Below are 21,858 nucleotides of genomic sequence, written 5' to 3' on the forward strand. Positions count from 1 at the left end.
GAAGGGGATAGGGAATGTGGTAGAAAAAGGATGAGGTTGGGGAGCCTGTTAGGGAAGATTTTAGGAGCAGGGTTTAGGAAGGGTTCCTGCTCACCTGTGGGGTTGCTAGGGTATATGAAGGCATGTGTGAAGCCACTGTTGTTGGAGGGCGACTGAGTCTGTGCAGAGAGGCTCGCCATGTCCATCCTAGGAGACATGGAGGTGCAGTCTCACAGTATCTGGCTCTAAGGAGATGCTCTCCATCTGGAGCACAACCTGCATTCATGAGTGTCTAGCCTCTACCGGTACCCACTGAGCACTGAAGCCTCAGAGGCTAAACAGAAGAGGTCAGGAAAGGTCACTGTGATGTTTGGGCTGGATAAAGCTGAAGCCTGGAGATTAGTAGGTGCTATGGTGGGTGACAGAAAATCCACTAGCCATCAAAGAAAAGTCTGATAAGTTGAACTGCTTCAAAGGAAATCAGTACAAACCTCCTAAGATTTCCAAGACCAGCTGTTAAATTCTCCAAAGCACCCAAGATAGGCTGCCAAACTCTCCAGAGACAAAGCACCTGTTAATTCTTAAGTACAGAGATTCAATAAATTTTTAATAAACCACTGAATGACCTGAGAGACACACAGTCTAGAGCTGTGAACAAGGAAGGAAATGTAACTACTTGTTGAGGTTCCGTAGTTTATTCTAGGTATTTATAAGGAGTAGTTCTGAGTTCATCTACCATTTCTACATTCTACACTGCATTTTAGGGTTGGCTATTGAATCCTGGCCACTCACACGTGCTAGCCAAGTCTTCGTGAATGACTTTTACATTTAGTTCCTTTCCACATTCTCAGTCTAAAATTTGGAAAGCCATTGTAGAATTAAAACAGATATCTTATGCTGTGACCCGTTCGTTGTACCTTTAGGTATTTCCCCAATAGTTGTACTCTGCCCTATGCTCAGTGACTCCCTCAGTCCTTCAATGAGAAGGTACCCAAGAGAATATCAGTAGAAACCTGTGGAAATTGTCCATACAGAGTCAGAGTGGGGCTCTATGTCACTGTCCCAGGGATGAGGTCAGAGTGAGGGAAGGAAGAAGGCAGGGAGGGAGAGTGAGAGTACAGGTTTTTCATTCATTTTTGTAGTTTATGAGGGAGCATGAAGCTCCAAATAATCTTGGATGGAAGCTTTTTGTGAAGATAGCGCTTGTTGCCTATGAATTCCTGGCCATTGTTTTCCATGGCTGTTTGCCTGTCTCCCTGTTTTAAATTTTTGAAAGAAATACTGATTGATGAAGTCAGGAGAAGATTGAATGTTTTGATTTAAATTCATCCTTCACCAAGTAGATTGCTGTAAAGGTCTAACAGAGACCCATGTGATAAAAAAGGTATTTCCCCCTTTTTCCCTGGAAAATGGAGTAATGAATAAACATCAATAAAAACCCAGCCTTCTTGTTTTGTTTTTCTCTCTGGTCTGGTCTGTCCTCCTCTCTGTTCTCCCGCCCCTCCCCCCTCATCTGCCAAGTCTGATTGTGACAGTAATCTGGGATGAATGGAAGTGGCCATGCTATGCTCCTAGCTGCTGCCCCTAGCAGGTGTCCCCTTAAGCCTGCTTGTGCCAGTGGGTTTGATAGTTCTAGGGGCAGGAGAGACCCTGAAGGCTTGTGGACTGTCATGCATCAGGCCCTGGGTTGGAGCAAAGGCCTTCTGCTAGGCAGGCAGGGCAGCAGATGTGCAGGTGGGGCCTCAGGAAGCTAGAGGTGCAGGGGCGGGGCTTATGGGGCATCTGAGCACAAGAGAGGTGGGGCAAGAGCCAGGAAGCTAGAGGTGCAGGCCTGGAGCTTATGGGGCTTCACAGCTGGAGAGGGGAGGGGCAAGGGCAAGTAAGCTAGAGGTGCTGGAGTGGGACTTATGGGGCCTTACAGCACAAGAGGGGTGGAGAAAGTGGGATGAAGTGAGAAGTCAAGGGGCGTGGCCTGGCACTGGACTGGTTTAGGTTGGTTCTGCCTGGGACTGGCAGTCCAGTAGCCCCCGACTTTGGGTTTGGGCCTACAAAGCTGGTCAGGCTTAGTGTGGTTTGGTGGTGGGTCTGGGCTCCCGTACACCCATTCCATCAGGCACCATCCGCTTGTCTGCATGGGGAAACCTGGAGGAATGCTGACCCTGCATAGATGCGACTTGTGTGTGGAGAAAGCCTGACCCAGGTGCACCAAGGTGACTTTGAGGCAACTCCGGAAGACAAGCAGAGCTAAGCCAAGCTTCCTGGCAGGTGGGGCCCAGGGCATGGGTGTGAGGTGGCTGTGAAAGTGTGTGGAGAAACGCGGCCTGCCTCTGTTTGCATGTTTGTTCCCTTTCTGATGTGGCTTTGGTGAGGCTAGGCCTCAAACCAGGCCTCTGGAGCCGGCTTTGAGTCAGTGCAGAGCTTTTAGCTGGTGCTTTTAGTCTTGGCAGGCCCAGGCCATGGTTGTTGGCATTGTTGGGTGGGTGTGAGAGTGGGTGGAGAGGCAGGGCCTGCCCCTCCTGTTTGCTTGTTTGTGTCCTTCCTGAAGTGGCTTAGGTGAGGCTAGGCCTCAAACCACGCCTCCAAAGCGGGCTTCCAGTCCGTGTAGAGCTGTTAGCTGGTGCTTTCAGTCTTGGAAGGCCCAGGCCATGGTTGTGGGGAGGCTTTTGGTGTTGACCTAATGGGTCATCACAGCAGGAGACCGGCGGGGCCAAAGCAAGGAAAGTAGAGGTGAAGGGGAGCAGCTTATTGGGCTTCACTGCAGGAGGGGGCGGGGGCAAGGGCCAGGAAGTGAGAGGTGCAGGGGCTGGGCTTATGGGGAGGCCCAAGACAGGAGGGCTAAGAGGCTGAAAGCTAGTGCGCAGGGGCGGGGCTATTGGACATCACAGCAGGAGAGGGGAGAGGCATGGGGAAGGAAGTGAGAGGTGCAGGGGTGGGGCTTATGGGGCATCACAGTACTACAGAGGTGGGGCAAAAGGGAGGAAGCTAGTGGTGCAGGGGCAGGGGTTATGGGGCATCACAGCATGATAGGGGAGGGGCAAGGGAGAGGAAGTGAGAGGGGCAGGGGCGGGGCTTATGGGGCATCACAGCAGGATAGGGGTGGGGAAAGTGGGAGGAAGTGAAAAGTCAAGGGGCATGGCTCTGGCACTGGACTAGTTTAGGTCAGTTCTGCCCAGGACCAGCAGTCCTGCCAGTAGCCCCCATCTCTTAGTTTTGGCCTATAAAGCTGGTCAGGCTTAGTGTGGTTTGGTGGTGGGTCTGGGCTCCCATACACCCATCCCATCAGGCACCATCCGCTTGTCTGTGTGGGGAAACCTGGAGGAATGCTGACCCTGCATAGATGCAGCTTGTGTGTGGAGAAGGCTGGACCCAGGTGCACCAAGGTGACTTTGAGGCAACTCCGGAAGACAAGCAGAGCTAAGCGGAGCTTCCTGCCAGGTGGGGCCCAGGGCTTGGGTGTGGGGTAGCTGTGAAAGTGTGTGGAGAAGCACGGCCTGCCTCTCCTCTTTGCTTGTTTGTTCCCTTTCTGATGTGGCTTTGGTGAGGCTAGGCCTCAAACCAGGCCTCTGGAGCTGGCTTTGAGTCAGTGCAGAGCTTTTATCTGGTGCTTTTAGTCTTTGCAGGCCAGGCCACGGTTGTTAGGTGGGTGTGAGAGTGTGTGGAGAATCACGGCCTGCCCCTCCAGTTTGCTTATTTGTGCTATTCCTGAAGTGGCTTAGGTCAGGCTAGGCCTCAAACCACGCCTCCAAAGCCAGCTTCCAGTGTAGAGTTGTTAGCTGGTGCTTTCAGTCTTGGCAGGCCCAGGCCATGGTTGTGGTGTGGCTTATTGTGTTGAGCTAATGGTGCAAAAGCAAGGAAAGTAGAAGTGAAGGGGCGCAACTTATTGGGCTTCACTGCAGGAGAGGGGAGGGGCAAGGGCCAGGAAGTGGTAGGTGCAGGGGCAGGGCATGTTGGGCATCACAGCAGGACGGGGTGGGGAATCCAGGAGAAAGTGAGCAGTCAAGGGGCATGGCCCTGGCACTGGACTGGTTTAGGTTGTTTCTGCCTGGGACAAGCCAGTCACTCAGCTCCTTTCTGTGAGGTCCCATCTTTGGGTTTTGGCCTACAAAGCTGGTCAGGCTCAGCGTGGTTTGGTGGTGGGTCTGGGCTTCCGTACACCCATCCCATCAGGCAGCAGCCGATTTTCTGTGTGGGGAAGCCTGGAGGAATGCTGTACAGATGGGGCTTGTTTGTGGAGAAGGCCAGACCCAGGTGCAGCGAGCTGACCTTGAGGCAACTCTGGAAGACAAGCAAAGCTAAGCACAGCTAAGTGGAGCTTCCTGCCAGGTGGGGTCCAGGGCATGGGTGTCAGGTGGCTGTTAAAGTGTGTGGAGAAGTGTGTCCTGCCCCTCCTGTTTGCTTGTTTGTGTCCTTCCTGAAGTGGCTTAGGTGCGGCTAGGCCTTAAACCAGGCCTCCAGAGCTGGCTTCCTCGTGGCGAGCCTTTAGCTGGGGCTGGCCCAGGCCATGGTTGTGGGGTGGGTGTGAATGTGTGGAGGAGCCCAGCCTGCCTCTCGTGTTTGCTCGTTTGTGCCCTTTGTGAAGTGGCTTTGGTGAGGTTGGCCTCAAACCAGGCCTTCGGAGCCTTTAGCTGGTGCTTTCAGCCTTGGCAGGGCCAGGCAGTGCTTGTGGTTGGCTGTGAATGTGTGTGGAGGAGTGGGTCCTGTGGTGCAGGGGTGGGGCTTGTGGGGCATCACAGCAGGAGAGGGGAGGGGTAAGGGTGAGGAATTGAGAAGTGCTGGGGCTGAAGGAGCATGGGGGGCGGGGTGAGGTAGGGCAAGAGCCTGGAAGCTAGAGGTGCAGGGGTGGGGCTTATGGGGCATCACAACATGAGAGGGGACGGCTAAGGGGTAGGAAGTGAGAGGTGAAGGGGCAGGGCTTATAGGGCAACACAGAACCAGAGGGGAGGGGAAGTGACAGGTCAAGGGGCGTGGCTTGGGCACTGGACTGGTTTACATCCTTTCTGCGTTGAACAAGCAGACCTGCCAGGTAGCTAGGAAGAGCTCCTTTCTCTGAGGATCCTTTAGTTGTGTTCAGACCTACAAAGCTGGTCAGGCTCACTGTGGTTTGGTGGTGGGTCTGGGCTTCTGTATACCTGTCCCATCAGGCAGCAGCAACTTGTCTGTGTGGGGAAGCCTGGAGGAACATGGACCATGCGCAGATACAGCTTTTTTGTGGAGAAGGCCGGACCCAGGTGCACGGAGCTCACCTTGAGGCAACTGCCGAAAACAAGCAGAGTTAAGCCAAGCCTCCTGGCAGGTGTGGCCCAGGGCATGGGTGTGGGGTGCTTGTGAATGTGTGTGGAGTAGCATGGCCTGCCTCTCCTGTTTTCTCCTTTGGACATGTCCTGAGGTGGCTTTGGTGAGGCTAATGCCTCAAAAAAGTCCTCCAGAGCCTGCTCCCAGTCAGTGCTGAGCATTTAGCCGGCTTTCAGTTTTGGCAGGCCCAGGCCATGGTTGTGGGTTGTGAAAGTGTGTGGAGGAGTGCAGCCTGCCTCTCATGTTTGCTTGTTTGTGCCCTTCCTGAAGTGGCTTCCATGAGGCTAGGCCTCAAACCAGTCTTCTGGAGCTGGCTCTCAGTCAGTGCAGAGCTTGTAGCCGGTGCTTTCAGTCTTGGCAGGCCCATGGCATGGGTGTCAGTTTTTATTGCCTGCCTGCCTGCCCCTCTGTGTTTGTTTGTGTCCTTCCTGAAGTGGCTTTGGTGAGGCCAGTCCCCAAACCAGGCTTCCGAAGGTGGCTTTTAGCTGGCACTTTCATTCTAGGCAGGCCCAGGGCATGGACACAGGTGAGGAATAGTGTGGAGAAGGACGGCCTGCTTCTCCTAAAGTGGCTTGGGCGAGGCCAGTCCCCAAACCAGGCCTCCGGAGCTGGCTCCAGTCATTGTCAAGCTTTTAGCTGGCACTTTCAGTCTATGCAGGCCCAGAACATGGGTGTGGGGTGTTTGTGGTTGTGTGTGGAGAAGAGCGGCCTTCCTCTCTTGTTTGTTCGTTTGTGCCCTTCCTGTGGTCCCTTCAGGGTGCCCAAGCCCCGCAGTAAGGAGGTCAGGTCTCTCCTGTGCCATCTTGGCCACATGTTGAATTGTAGGGTCTGGCATCTCTTCTTCATGGTGGAGGGAGGGAATTCTGACCCCCAGGTCATGGTTGTGCCTGAACTCCTGGAGACAGGTGTGAGCACTTCCCTTATAGGTTACTAAATCTGTCAGTCCAGAGCTTGGGAATAGGAGCTTCCTATTACCCTGTCCCCTGACTTTACCTTGTTTAGGCCCAGACAAGCAATGGTACCATTATACCATGCCACACATCTCAGTGTTTGCGTCCTGTGTCCTGTCTCCTGGCTTTTCTCTGGTCAACATGGTGTCCCAAATCAGCTCTTGGAGCTGAATTGGTTTGCTAGTATCTTTTGTTTTTTCTTTCCTCTCTGGCCTGTTTCCTAACAGTGATAAATATATTTGGGGGCAGCAGGCCTTTGTAACAATTGGCTGCCTATAGACTGGCTGCATTCTTAAAAAGACTCCAAGATTGGATCCTTCAAAATGGGGTTTCTCTGATCATTTACATTATAACAGGCCCAAACCAGGCTTCTGGATCGAGATCCCAGTCACTGCAAAGACTTTTGATGGTGCTTTCAGTCTAGGCAGGCACAGGGCATGGGTGTGGGGGGTATTTGTGAAAGTGTGTGGAGAAGTTCAGCCTGCCTGTCTTGTTTATTCCACATTTTACTTGGCATACCAAGGTATTTTGTCTAGTTTTTGGAGCATGCCTTGCCACCCAGGCAAGCACCTTTATACTGAGTCGTGTCCCTTGGTGGTCTCAATGGACCATCACTGTTCCCAGGCCTGACCTTAGATCTGTCTCATTAGGAGCTGGATGGAAGTAGCAGAAGGCAGGAGCAGAAAGTATGGTCTAAATGGCCTTTTCCTGTTTTTTCTTCCATCAGCCATGGCTCTGATCCCACTCCACAGAGGAGAGACCTAAGAGCTGAGGATTCGAATGGTAGTGTTGGATCTAGGTGTCCAGTCCAATGTAGGATGGGTTCAGTGGACCCCAACAAATCTTGGTTACTAGGACATCAACCCCAATCCAGGTCTTGCATAGGACACGGAGGTTAGGGTGGAGGGGATGTGTGGAAAATGTTTTCTCCAGATGCCTGTAATCCTATGTACTCAGGAGGCCAAGATCTGTTGATTGCAGTTCGAAACCAGCCCTGATAGGAAAATCCATGAGGTTCTTTATCACCAGTCAACAACAAACTTCTAGTAGAAGCTGAGCTGTGTCTCAAGTGGTAGAGTGCTCATACCTGAGTTCAAGCCCCAGGACCAGCACAAAAAGATTTTTGGGGGTAGGAATGTGGCTTAGTGTTAGCGTGCTCCCCTAGCATTCACGAAACCCTGCATTTGATTCCTCAGTACCACATACACAGAAAAAGCAGGAAGTGGTGTTGTGGCTCAAGTGGTAGAGTAATAATACCCTTGAGCAAAAGAAGCTCAGGGACAGTGCCTAGACTCTGACTTCAAGGTCCTGGATTGGCAAAAAAAAAAAGATTTCATTTTTATCATATAGGTATTACATACATTTATTTTTAAACTTTTATTTATTTAAAATTTTTTTCTTTGCCGGATGTGGGCCCTGAAATCTGTGCCTGGGTTCTGTCCTTGAGGTCTTCTGCTGAGGACTAGTGCTCTTCCACCTGAGCCACAGCACCACTTCTGGTTTTCTAGTGGGTCATTGGAGATAACAGCCTTATGAACTTTTCCGCCTGAGCTGGCTTGAACCTGGATCCTCTTGTCTCAGCCTACTGAGTAGCTAGGATGACAGGAGTGAGCCACATTTTATTAGGCATACAAAAGTATTTCACTTTCTTTTTTGTGAGTTCCAGTGGTATTGTGTTCCAGGGCCTTCCACAAGCTAGGCAAGTACCTCAGCTCTTAGCCTTGGTTGTTTTTATGCCGCCTTTGGTTTTCATGATTTCCAGCCTTTGTAGGCATTTTGGAGAGAAAATGCACAGAGTGTCAGAATAAAATGTGTAGAGCCTGGAAGCTTGGAAACATGAATAGAGATTCTGGCTCTATAGCTCAAGGTAGAACAGTGTGGATGGTCCCCATTAGAACCTGCTCTGGAGAACTCATGCCTTGCCCAGGCCCCTGGCCTCTGTTCTTTTCATGTCCATCCTGGGGCCTGGTCAGGGGTCGGGGTTGGATTGGGTTGCGACGAGGTTGGCTGGGTTGTGTTAGGGGTCAGGGCACTGTTGGCGCATAGCTGATGCACACACCTCACCGCACATGCCACCCGTGGCATCACACACGCAGGGGAACACTGAACTCGCGTGGGCAGCAGCGAACACTGGCTCAGGGTGGAGCAGAGCCTCCGGGAGCTCCTCGTTCTGTCCTCACCTCCCCACACAAGCACACGCACTGTAGGCCAGAAACGAGCCGTGGCTCAGTGGCTGGGCTGGGGACAGTGAAGTCCTGGTCTGAGTGCCAGGCAAGGCCCCATGGGTTGAGTGCCCGGCCCCAGCACATGGCCCTGAGGGCAATGGCTTTGGCGATGGTGAGGACAAGTGCATTTGCACAGGTCAAGGGTTGACAGTCCTAGCCCCAAATGTGGAGATCCTCACCCCTGACAGTGTCTCTGCCCTGCCCCACAGTGCCCACACAGTCCTGCCCCACACAATCTTCCTGGCCCCTCCCCTGGTAGCATCACGGCCCTTCCCCATGCCATCGGCATGGCCCCGCCCCTGGTGGCTTCACGTCCCCGCCCTATCCCTTTGACACGGCCCCGCCCCGCAGAGCATGTGAAGAGGCCCCCTCCCATGTGGAGGGTACCAGAACCTCCGCCTCCACCCTGTGAGGGCGGGACTTCCGGGAAAGGGAGCAGAGGCACGGGAAAGCCACAGCCAGGAGAACCTCCTGCAGCTGAGCTGCCACAGGCACGACCCTCAGGTCCGAGGGCGGGAGGAGAGCGAGGGACGGAGGAGAGGAGGCCCGAGCCCGGGGCCTGCAGAGAATGGAGGCCGGGCAGCCGAGATGAGGCCGGAAGGAGAGCCAAGGTCTGCAGCGCCGAGGCTCGCAGAGAGCAGCTTGGGAGCACTGTGTCTGCCGACCTTGAGGTGACTCTGGGAGACGATGTGAGCACAGCCCATGAAGCACAACCTCCTGTCAGGTGTGGCCCGGGGTGTGGGCGTGAGGTGGGTGTGACAGTGTGTGGAGGAGCATGGCCTACCTCCCTGCTTTCTCCCTTGTGCCCTTCCTGTGGTGGCTTCAGGGTGCCCAAGCCCCGCAGGAAGGAGGTCAGGTCTGGCTGGCGCCATCTTGGTCACACACATATTGAATTGTAGGGTCTGGCTTCTCTTCATGGTGGAGGGAGAGAATTCTGACCCCAAGGTGATGGTTGTGCCTGAGTTCCTGGAGACAGGTGTGAGCACATCCCTTGTAGCTGACTGAACCTTCAGTCCAGTGCTTGGGAATAGGAGCTTCCTATTACCCTGTCCCCTGACTTTACCTTATTTAGGCCCAGACAAGCACTGGTGCCATTGCACCATACCACACAACTCTGGATTTGCATCTGGTATCCTGTCTCCTGGCTTATCTCTGGTCATCATGGTGTCCCAAATCAGCTCTTGGAGCTGAATTGGTTTGTTAGTATAGTTTTTGTTTTCTCTTTCCTTTCTTGCCTGTTTCCTAAATATAAATATATATATATATATAAATATATATAAATAAATATATATATATATATAAATATATTTGGGGGCAGCAGGCCTTTGTAACAATTGGCTGCCTATAGACTGCTAGCATTCTAATAAATACTCCAAGATTTGATCCTTCAAAATGTGGTTTCCCTGATAATTTACATTATGCTAGGCCCAAACCAGGCTTCTGGATCGAGATCCCAGTCACTGCAAAGACTTTTGATGGTGCTTTCAGTCTAGGCAGGCACAGGGCATGGGTGTGGGGGGTATTTGTGAAAGTGTGTGGAGAAGTTCAGCCTGCCTGTCTTGTTTATTCCACATTTTACTTGGCATACCAAGGTATTTTGTCTAGTTTTTGGAGCATGCCTTGCCAGCCAGGCAAGCACCTTTATACTGAATCATGTCTCGTGGTGGTCTCAGTGGACCACCACTGCCCCCAGGCCTGGCGTGAGATCTGTCTCATTAGGAGCTGGATAGAGGTAGCAGAAGGCAGGAGCAGAAATTGTGGTCTAAATGGCCTTTTCCTGTTTTTTCTTCCATCAGCCATGGCTCTGATCCCACTCCACAGAGGAGAGGCCTAAGTGCTGAGGATTGGAATGGTAGATTTTGGATCTAGGTGTCCAGTCCAATGTAGGATGGGCTCAGTGGATCCCAACAAATCTTTGTTAAGAGAACATAGACCCCAATCCAGGTCTTGCATAGGGCACAGAGGTTAGGGTGGAGGGGATGTGTGTAAAATGTTTTTTCCAGATGCCTGTAATCCTATCTACTCCGGAGGCCAAAATCTGTTGATTGTAGTTCGAATCCAGCCATGGTCGGAAAGTCCATGAGGCTCTTTATCACCAATTAACAGGAACAACAAAAAAACCTCTAGTAGAAGCAGAGCTGTGTCTCAAGTGGTAGAGTGCTCATGCCTGAGTTTAAGCCCCAGGACCAGCACAAAAAGATTTTTGGGGCTGCAAATGTGGCTTAGTGGTAGGTGCTCCCCTAGCATTCATGTAACCCTGCGTTTCATTCCTCAGTACCACATACACAGAAAAAGCAGGAAGTAGGGCTGTGGCTCTAGTGGTCGAGTACTACCCTTGAGCAAAAGAAGCTCAGGGACAGTTCCTAGACCCTGAGTTCAAGCTCCAGGATTGGCAAAAAAAAAAAAAAAAAAAAAAGATTTTCATTTTTATCATATAGGTCTTACACACATTTATTTTTAAACTTTTATTTATTTAAATTATTTTCTTTGTCGAATGTATGGTGTGAACTCTGTGCCTGGGTTCTGTCCTTGAGGTCTTCAGCTGAAGACCACCTGAGCCACAGTGCCACTTCTGGTGGGTCATTGGAGATAACAGTCTTATGAACTTTTCCGCCTGAGCTGGCTTGAACCTGGATCCTCTTGTCTCAGCCTCCTGAGTAGCTAGGTTGACAGGAGTAAGCCACATTTTATTAGGCATGCAAAAGTATTTCACTTTCTTTTTTGTGAATTCCAGTGGTATTGTGTTCCAGGGCCTTCCACAAGCTAGGCAAGTACCTCAGCTCTTAGCCCTGGTTGTTTTTATGCCGCCTTTGATTTTCATGATTTCCAGCCTTTGTAGGTATTTTGAAGAGAAAATGCACAGTGTTTGGATAAAAAGTGTAGAGCCTGGAAGCTTGGAATCATGAATAGAGGTTCTGGCTCTATAGCCCAAGGTAGAACAGTGTGGATGGTCCCCATTAGAACCTTCTCTGGAGAACTCATACCTTGTCCAGGCCCCTGGCCTCTGTTCAAGTCTGCGTCAAGTTTTCATTTATACTTTCATATCAATCCTGGGGCCTGGAGAAGGAGGTGAAGGTATGTGTGAGGAAGGGCAGCATATCTTTTCCTGCTTGTTAAGTTGGTGCTGATCAGAACAAGTTCAGTGACCCTAGGCCTCTGCCCAAGTCTCTGAGTCTTTGCTATGCATTCAGTTCTGCTTTTGCTCATGTCCTGCTCTGATTGTGATTGTGGGTTAGGGGCCGAGGGGCTGTGTGGAAAATATTTAATTTTTATTACATAGATCTTATACACATTTTGTTCAGCATACCAAGGTATTTAAATTTCATTTCGGTGAATTTAAAATTTATTGTGTTTCAGGGCCTCCCACGACCTAGACAAGCAACTCAACACTGAACCTCACCCCTTTAATATTACCCAGTCAGTTCCTTTAGACTGGTTTTATTCAAGTTTTCTAGTAAGGAGCTTCTGTGTGACTTTCTGTTTTGTTCTTCCCGTGTTGCCTATATAGGATCCTGCTTCCCTGTGGAATAGTTCCAGCATACCCATCCTTTGTTGCCTGTTGATTTCTTCTGACTGTAAGTACTTTGAGGGCAAAATGTGTCTAGTAGCTGATGAAAACATGGAGTAAATACACTTTGAATTTTGAGTGTAGTATCTGGAAGTATTGCCCAATGTAGAAGAGTGGCTCGAATGACACCCCTCCCCTGAAGAAGTGTCACCCATTCACAAACATTCTGAAGTTGTCATCACTGTAGGTCAAGGTTCTAAGACCCTCTAATCATTGAATCACAATCATATGAGGAGGCATCAGGGAGAAGGTAACAAGGACCTGGTATGGAAATATGGCCACTGGGTTTAATTTAGGAGCTCAGCAATCAGTGTGGCTGGGACTGAAGCACCCGGACCCTGGCTGGCCATGCTTCAAGGTGTAGTACTGAGCGATGGAGGGACTTGAAAGCTATGCTAAAGTAGTGCCATGGTGTCACCAGGCAAATGGCCTCTCAAACCCTGGGAGCTATCCCTTATGCTCATTAGTGTGCAGTTTCAGACATGCGCTCCACCTAAGTAGCCACACAGATACTTGGGGTCTCAATTGCTGCTATGAAGCAGGATGCATAATGAGACTTGGCAAATGACACACTTTAGCCATAAAGGATGCCATGTGGACTGGTTGTTTACTCCTGCTATTTGAACTTGGCCTGGGAGCTGTCCCTGAGCTTTTTTTGCTTCATGCTAGCACTCTACCACTTTAACCACAGCACCATTTCCGGGCTTTTCTGTTTATGTGGTATTGAGGAGTCGAACTCAAGGCTTCATGCATGCTAGGCAAGTACTGTACCACTAAGCCACATTCTCAGCCTGAGTCCGGGGTTTTGAGATGATACTTTAGGCACATCTGAGGATCAGACGCTGTCACCTTTGAAGCAACAGAAGCAGGGGCCTTACTTGATCAACACAAGGGTTGTCTGATGGTAGAGAGTGGGGTGTCCCAGGCATGCACTGAGCACTATAGACTCAGGCTGGAAAGGCCACCATGATGCTTGGGGTGAAGCCTGGAGATTAGTAGGTGTTATCATGGGTGACAGAAAATCCACAAGCCATTAAAAAAAATCAGTGCAAACCTCCTAAGATTCCAAACGTAAGGTGCAAAACTTGTCAGACAAAGCACCCATTAATTCCTAAGTACAGAGTGACAAATCAAGAAGAGAGCCAGGCACCAGTGGCTCACACCAGTAATCCTCGCTACTCAGGAGGCTGAGACCTGAGGATCATGGCTCAAAGCCAGCCCAGACAGGAACGTCCTTGAGACCCTTATCTTCAATTAAATGCCAGAAAACCAGAAGTGTCACTGGCTCAAGGACACTCCCGAGGGACAACAACAAAAGAACAGACCACTGAATGACCTGAGTGACACATGGTCCAAATATGAACATGGAAGGTGATTCAACTAACTGTTGAAAATCCCTTGTGTTCATGGTGATTCTTAGGGACATTTTTGGTGGTTCATTATTTCTAGGATTGGCTTTATTTGACAAAGTGTTGGGTTGTTAACATGCAAAATACAGCTGATGTTGGATTCTTTTTTTTTTTTTTTTTGGCCAGTCCTGGGCCTTGGACTCAGGGCCTGAGCACTGTCCCTGGCTTCTTCCCGCTCAAGGCTAGCGCTCTGCCACTTGAGCCACAGCGCCGCTTCTGGCCATTTTCTGTATATGTGGTGCTGGGGAATCGAACCTAGGGCCTCGTGTATCCGAGGCAGGCACTCTTGCCACTAGGCTATATCCCCAGCCCTGATGTTGGATTCTTAGTATGAATTAGTACACTGAAGAAAACTGCACTTGTGCCACCTAATGGCTCACTTAAGTGGCTCTCTCCTCTCCCATTTCCCTCTCTTCTCTCCTCCCCTCCTCTCCTCTTTTTTCTTTCTCCAGACATATTGCTGCATTAGACCAGGCGGGTCTCAAATTTGTCTTCTTGCCTCAGCCTCCCAACTGTTGGGGTTACCTGCATTTACCACCCTACCAGACTCAATATTATTGTTTCCTCCCTGTCCTCCATTCCTCCTCCCCCTCCCTCCTCCCTTCTCCTTCATCCTCTCCCCCTCCTCTTGTCTGTCTTTTCTCTTTCCGCCAGACATTGTATTTCTACATTAGACCAAGCTGATTTTGAACTCTCAGTCTTCCTGTCTCATGCTACCAACTGTGGGGCTTACCTGAATTTGGCACCCTACCCGGCTCAATTTTATGATCTAAAAGTTCCTGAAAAGGGACTCTTTTAGGGGCTGGGAATATGGCCTAGTGGCAAGAGTGCTTGCTTCTTATACAAGAAGCCCTGGGTTGGATTCCTCAGCACCACATATATAGAAAGGGTCAGAGGTGGCGCTGTGGCTCAAGTGGCAGAGGGTTAGCCTTGAGCAAAAAGAACCCAGAGACAGTGCTCTGGCCCTGAGTCCAAGCCCCAAGACTGACCCCCCCCCCCCGCCCGCACCAAGGAACTCCTTTAGTTCTGTTTTAATAACAGACTTACCTGTAGAATAAAATAGAATGGGTTTTCGTTCCCCTTTTCATTTGAAAACATTATTCTCCCTCTTGTCTTCTCCTTATCTCCTCTGTGTCCCTGCCTCCTTCTTTTCCTCCTCCGCCTTCTCCTCTCCTCGTCTCCATTGATAACATGAGAACATACCTTAATTTTTCTTCACTTAATGCCAATCATTCTTCTTACAATTCCACCAAGCCCTATTCTTGGCCCTACAATTATAGTTTAAACTATAGTTTACATTATAGTTTAAACAAAACGATTGACTGTGAATCTAGAAACAAAGAATTATAGTTCTTTTAATTACCCGAAAAAGTAAAGAGGAGCTCCTAACTCCTCCACCCATACATAAAAGTATGGCTTTTTAATTAACTTTTTAAGGATAATGGTAATCCAGTGGCCTTAGGAGCCAAAAATTTGGTGCAAATCCAAGATAAAGTAACCTATAATGCGTACCCTATCATTTATATTCATATTAGCTATTCTTCTAAAACCCCTAACAAAAGTTTTAATGGGTCAACCAACAGTAACGTATCCTGATCAAATGACTAAATCTATAAAATGAGCCTTCATTATTAGTCTGATTCCACTATTCCTATTCATCAATATAAAAAAAGAGACAGTCATCTCTATCACTGAATAACTATTCACTCCACAGAATTATACATATGCTTTAAGTTAGACCTTTATGCTGTTATTTGTTTTATCTATACCCCTATTCCTCACTTGGTCCATCATTGAATTTTCTACATGATATATACATTCAGATCCAAACCTAAACAGATTTATGACCTACCTCCTTATATTTCTCATCACTATGATCATCCTAGTCACAGCTAATAATATGTTCCAACTCTTTATTGATGGGAGGGTGTAGGAATTATATCCTTTCTATTAACTGGATGATGGTATTGTCGAGCAGATGCTAACACTGCAGCTTTACAAGCTATTATCTATAACCACATTGGACACATTGGCTTTATTTTATCTATAGCATGATTTTATAATACCTGTAATTCATGAGAACTTCAACAAATTTTTTAAATAAGTAATGAAACTGCCTTACCCTTACTGGGTTTAATTCTAGCAGCTACTGGTAAATCCGCTCAATTCGGCTTACACCCATGGCTTCCATCTGCCATAGAAGGCCCTACACCTGTATCTGCTGTACTACACTCAAGTACTATAGTTGTAGCAGGAATCTTCCTGCCAATTCGTTTTTATCCTCTTATAGCCAATCACCCAAATATTATATCACTAATTTCTATGTATTGGGGCCATTACAACCTTATTCACAGCAATCTGTGTCCTGACCCAAAATGATATTAAGAAAATTATTGCATTTTCTATCTCAAGCATACTAGGTCTGATAATAGTAACTGTAGGCATTGATCAGTCTTATTTATCATTTGTTCACATCTGTACACATGCATTCTTCAAGACTATGTTATTTATATGTTCTGGCGCAATTATCCATAACCTAAATGATGTAGTAGACATTCGAAAAATAGGAGGAATGGCCCCATGTCTATCATTTACAACATCTGCTCTAATTGTAGGTAGCCTAGCTTTAACTGACTGGCACCTAATCTTTGAAGCAATCTGTCATGTACAAATTCTCGGGCCCTAATCATCACCCTAATTGCAACATCTTTTACAGCTATCTACAGCTCACAAATTATTTTCTGCATTTTAATAGGACATCCACAATTTTTACCAATTAATTCCATCAATGAAAATAATCCAAGCCTAATTAATCCAATCAAACGCCTTCTAATAGAAAGCATCTTCACTGGTTTCCTAATCCTACCAACACCCAAAGTATAACTATGCCTATTATAATCAAATTAACAGCTCTAACAGTAACTATCGTAGGGTAACTGCAATAGAACTAAACATTATATCATCTTATTTTAAATTATATCAAAAATCGTATTCATTCAACTCCTGTAACCTGCTAGGATTTTTTCCACCCATCACACATTGACTGGTTCCTAATACAGGTGTCACATTTAGCCAAAAATTAGCAACATCAACTATAGACTGTACATGAACTGAAAAAATTATGCCTAATACCCTAGCTACCATTAATACATCTGATTCTAGCTCCGTGTCAAATCATAAAGGCCTATTAAAAATCTATTTTTCATCACTCATCTTATCCACCCTACTTCTACTAGCTATTATTAACTAAACGCCACAAGTAATTTCAATAATAAGATAAACAGCTATAGAGTTCAACCACCAACTACTATAATTCAACTCCCATAGCTTTAAATAGCCTCCACTCCAAGTGAATCTTTTTCTGAACTAGTAATAACATCTTCACCAAATGCTAAAATATTATCTAAATTATATAATCCACCTACACCTTCTTTTTTTTTTTTTTTTTGCCAGTCCTGGGCCTTGGACTCAGGGCCTGAGCACTGTCCCTGGCTTCTTCCCGCTCAAGGCTAGCACTCTGCCACTTGAGCCACAGCGCCGCTTCTGGCCGTTTTCTGTATATGTGGTGCTGGGGAATCGAACCTAGGGCCTCGTGTATCCGAGGCAGGCACTCTTGCCACTAGGCCATATCCCCAGCCCCACCTACACCTTCTAATCCCTCAAAATGCAGAACAGTAATTACTAAAACGACTTCTAGTAAGATTCTTGATAATAGTAAAAATTATAGTCATAAATTTGAGCCTCAAATTTCAGGATATTCATCAGGTGATATAGCAGTTATATTGCCAAATACTACTAACATTCCTCCTAAAAAAATAAAAATTACAATCATACCAATGTAAGGGCTATCATTTAGAATTATTAGACCACACCCAATAGCCCCACTAACAATCAATCCTGCACCTGCGAAAATAGGTGAAGGTTTAACAGCCACCCCAACAAAACCTAAAACCATTAAGATTAACGTTAAGGAAAGTAAATTTGTCATAGTTTTCACATGGACTTAAACCCCCACCAATGACATGAAAAATCGTTGTTAATTCAACTATAAAAACAGCGTATAATGACAATCATACAAAAGTCTCACCCTCTCATAAAAATAGTAAACCCCGCTCTCATTGACCTTCCAACTGCCTCTAATATCTCAGGATGATGAAACTTTGGATCCCTTCTTGGAGTATGCTTAATTATCCAAATTTCTACTTGCACTACACATCGGATACACTCACATAATTTTCTTCAGTTGCCCATATTTGCCGAGATGTTAACTATGGTTGATTAATCCGATATATACGCTCTAACAGAGCACCATTATTCTTCATTTGCCTTTATCTGCACATCGGACCAAGGTATTTATCATGGTTCCTACCTCTACAAAGAAACCTGAAATATCGGAATTATTCTTCTATTCCTAGTAATAGCTACAGCCTTTATAGGATATGTACTTCCATGAGGAAAGATGTCATTTTGAGGAGCCACCGTAATTACCAATCTATTATCTGCAATCCCTTATATTGGCTCAGACCTAGTAGAGTGAATTTGAGGGGGGTTTTCAGTTGATGAGGTTTCACATTCCATTTTATTTTACCATTCATTATTGCAGCAATGGCAATAGTTCATCTTTTATTTCTTCACGAAACAGGATCTAATAATCCACTAGACATCCTATCTGATTCTGATAAAATTCCATTCCATCCTTACTACTTGTTCAAAGATCTTAGGAGGTGTAGCATTGCTAGCCTTTTTCTTTACGATCGTTTTATTCTTCCCATATGCCTTAGGAGACCCAGATAATTGTATACCAGCTAACCCACTTAATACACCACCTCATATTAAACCAGAATGATATTTCCTATTTGCCTATGCTATTTTACACTCCATTCCAAGTATACTAGGAGTACTTGCCCTGATCCTGTCAATCCTAATCCTTGCCCTATTCCTACTCCTCCATACATGTAAACCAATGTGGATTAATATTCCAACCTATTAGCCAAATCCTACTTTGAATTTTAGTCTCAGATTTACTTATTCTAACCTGAATTGGAGGACAACAAGTAGAACCACCCTTTATCATTATTGGACAAATCTCATCCATTCTCTATTTTTCTGTTATCCTTCTCTTTCTCCCAATTGCCAGATTAATTGAAAATAAAATACTTAAGTGAAGACTGCTTTAATAGTATAAGAATTATATAAGTCTTGTAAACCTAAGATGAAGATTTTATCTTCTTAAAGCATTCAGAGAAAGTACAATCCTACCTCCAACCCCCAAAGCTGGAATTCTTAATTAAAGTATTCCTTGTACTTGGGAGATTTAATAAATTTAAACTGTTTCATCAGGCTTAATCTTAAACTCTCCAAAAAAAAATTACTGTGCATATTATGGTTAATCAATCCTAAACCATTAAGTGCTTATTCCACATTTAATACATACATGTTTATAAGCAAGTAATAACCCCCATAAAGTACATTTATATCCTGTTATATCCACATTAAATGCTCCACAATATGAATATTGTACAGTATAATAAGTTAATGCTTGTCAACCATAATACCACAACCACATTAGTCCATTAAATTTCGTTATTCCTTGAACACATGGATATCCCCTACTACTTGTTGTCTCTTAATCTACCATCCTCCGTGGAACCATCAACCCGCCCACTCTGCCTACCCTTCTCGCTCAGGGCCCATAAAACTTGTGGGTAGGTATTGTGAAACTATACTTGACATCTGGTTCTTAGCGCAGGGCCTTAAATTTAAGATCACCCACATGTTCCCCTTAAATAAGACATTTCGATGGATTACAGCCCATGACCAACATAACTGCTCTGTCATAACCCTGGTATTTTTTTATTTTTGGTATGCTGTGACTCAGCTAAGTCGTCAAGGCATGGACACAGTCAATTGATCTGTAGCTGGACTTATTAACTAACATTCTACGACCTCATAATTATCAAGCCATTGACATATTAATGCTCGAGGACATAAAAAATTTTATAGTGAAATAGTACTCTAATGCATACACAGAAATAATACTTATTCTTCCCCCCTTAGGAGATTAGCACTTTATTAACAATCATTTCCCTAAACATTAATAGATGCAAATACCAACATAGCCCTAATCTGAACTAACTAAAAACTTAGTTGACACTCAAACTCCTAAGGCCACCGGGTTAATGTAGCTTATAAGCAAAGCAAGGCACTGAAAATGCCTAGAATTGTTTAATTCCATAAACACAAAGGTTTGGTCCTGGCCTTTTTATTTGCTGTCACTAAAATTATACATGCAAATATCCGTACGCCGGTGAGTTTTACCCTAAAATTTAAGTTAGAATAAAAGGAGTAGGTTTTAAGCTCTCAATATAACAATTGAAGCTCATAACGCCATGTTTAACCACACCCCCATGTGCTACAGTAGTGATAAAAATTAAGCTATGAATGAAAGTTCGAGTAAGTTATACTGACATAGGGTTGGTAAACTTTGTGCCAGCCACCGCGGCCATACGAATGGCCCAAGTAAATAAAGTTCAGCATAAAGAGTGTTGAATTAAATATTCAGTAAAATTAAAGTACAGCTAAACTGTACAAAGTCCTAGCGTTTATGAAAAACAGTGTCAAAAGAAATTTTATCTAATTTAAACACTAAAACTATAACACAAACTGGGATTAGATAACCCATTACATATAGTTGTAAACATAAATAGGTTTAAAACAAGCTTATTCACCAGAGAACTACTAGCCACAGCCTAAAACTCCAAGGACTTGGCGGTGCTTTATATCCATCTAGAGGAGCCTATTCTGTAATCGATAAACCCTGATATACCTCACCATTTCTTGCTAATTCAGTCTATATACCGCCATCTTCAGGAAACCCTAAAAAGGCCCACACGTAATCCTAATTATATTATATAAAAAAGTTAAGTCGAGGTGTAACTCATGAAATGGGATGCAATGGGCTACATTTTCTGGTCCAGAACATATGAAACCTTATCTGAACTAGACAAGATAAAGGAGGATTTAGTAGTGAACTAAATATTTTTAGTGTTTAGTTGAATAGAGGAATGAAGCATGCACACACCGCCCGTCACCCTCCTCAATATTTGATACAGATAAGTACATAACTTTTAACTACAAGAATTAAGAGGAGAGAAGTCATAACAAGGTAAGCGTACTGGAAAGTGCACTTTGGTTAATCAAAGTGTAGTTTAGGGCTGGGGATATAGCCTAGTGGCAAGAGTGCCTGCCTCAGATACACGAGGCCCTAGGTTCGATTCCCCAGCACCACATATACAGAAAACGGCCAGAAGCGGCGCTGTGGCTCAAGTGGCAGAGTGCTAGCCTTGAGCGGGAAGAAGCCAGGGACAGTGCTCAGGCCCTGAGTCCAAGGCCCAGGACTGGCCAAAAAAAAAAAAAAAAAAAAAGTGTAAAGCATCTGACTTACACTCAGAAGACTTCAAAATACTTGAATACTTTGAACTATTGCTAGCCTATCCTTCCATAAACTAAATTATTCTTAATGTATAAAATCATTCACCCCTAAACTAGTATAGGAGATAGAATATTTATTACTAGAGCTATAGAAACATTACTGCAAGGGAAAGATGAAAGATATAATTAAAGTATAACAAAGCAAAGATAAAACCTTCTACCTTTTGCATAATGGACTAACTATAATAAATTTGACAAGAAGTGTTTTAGCCAAACACCCTGAAATCAGACGAGCTACGTTTAAATAGCTAACCAGAGCCAATTCGTCTATGTCCCAAAATAGATAATTTAAAGGTAGAGGTGAAAAGCCTACTGAGCCTGATGATAGCTGGTTGCCCAGTCAAAGAATTTTAGTTAAACTTAAAATTTACCTAAAATATTAATAAATTAAATGTAAATTTTAATGTTAATCTAAAGAGGTACAGCTCTTCAGAATTAGGATTCAACTTTTTCTAGTGAATAAATAATTAATCATAGTTGGCCTTAAAGCAGCCACCAATTAAGAAAGCGTTCAAGCTCAACACGAGTTAAATGTAAATATTACTAAAACCTATTACAATTCCTAGAAATACACTGGGCCAATTTAATTACATTAGATGCACCAATGTTAGTATAAGTAATAAGAATAATTTCTCCTGAAATAAGTGTATATCCGCCCGAATAAATCACTGATAATTAACAGTGAAAAAACCCCATATTAATCTTAAACCCATACAAATCAATGTTAATCCAACACAGGTATGTCACCAAGGAAAGATTTAAAAATGTAAAAGGAACTTGGCAAACACAAGCCCCACCTTTTTGCCAAAAATATCACCTCTAGCATTACAAGTATTAGAAGCACCGCCTGCCCAGTGACTAACGTTAAACGGCCATGGGATCCTGATCGTGCAAAGGTAGCATAATCACTTGTTCCTTTATTAGGGACTTGTATCAACGGCATA

General features: G+C 45.6%; 1 long non-coding RNA gene across 1 annotated transcript; it reads right to left on the minus strand.

The window, feature by feature from the left end:
• Window positions 1-576: 576 nt before the first annotated feature.
• LOC125342854 lies at window positions 577-21,130 on the minus strand. The gene is made up of 4 exons (XR_007209271.1): window positions 20,969-21,130; window positions 8,678-8,682; window positions 5,764-5,770; window positions 577-596 (listed from the first exon to the last, which is right to left on the minus strand). It is a non-coding gene; the product is annotated as an uncharacterized LOC125342854 (long non-coding RNA).
• Between the last annotated feature and the right edge of the window lie 728 nt (window positions 21,131-21,858).

The sequence above is a fragment of the Perognathus longimembris genome, chromosome 27 (assembly GCF_023159225.1).
Source record: "Perognathus longimembris pacificus isolate PPM17 chromosome 27, ASM2315922v1, whole genome shotgun sequence".
NCBI lineage: Eukaryota > Metazoa > Chordata > Mammalia > Rodentia > Heteromyidae > Perognathus > Perognathus longimembris.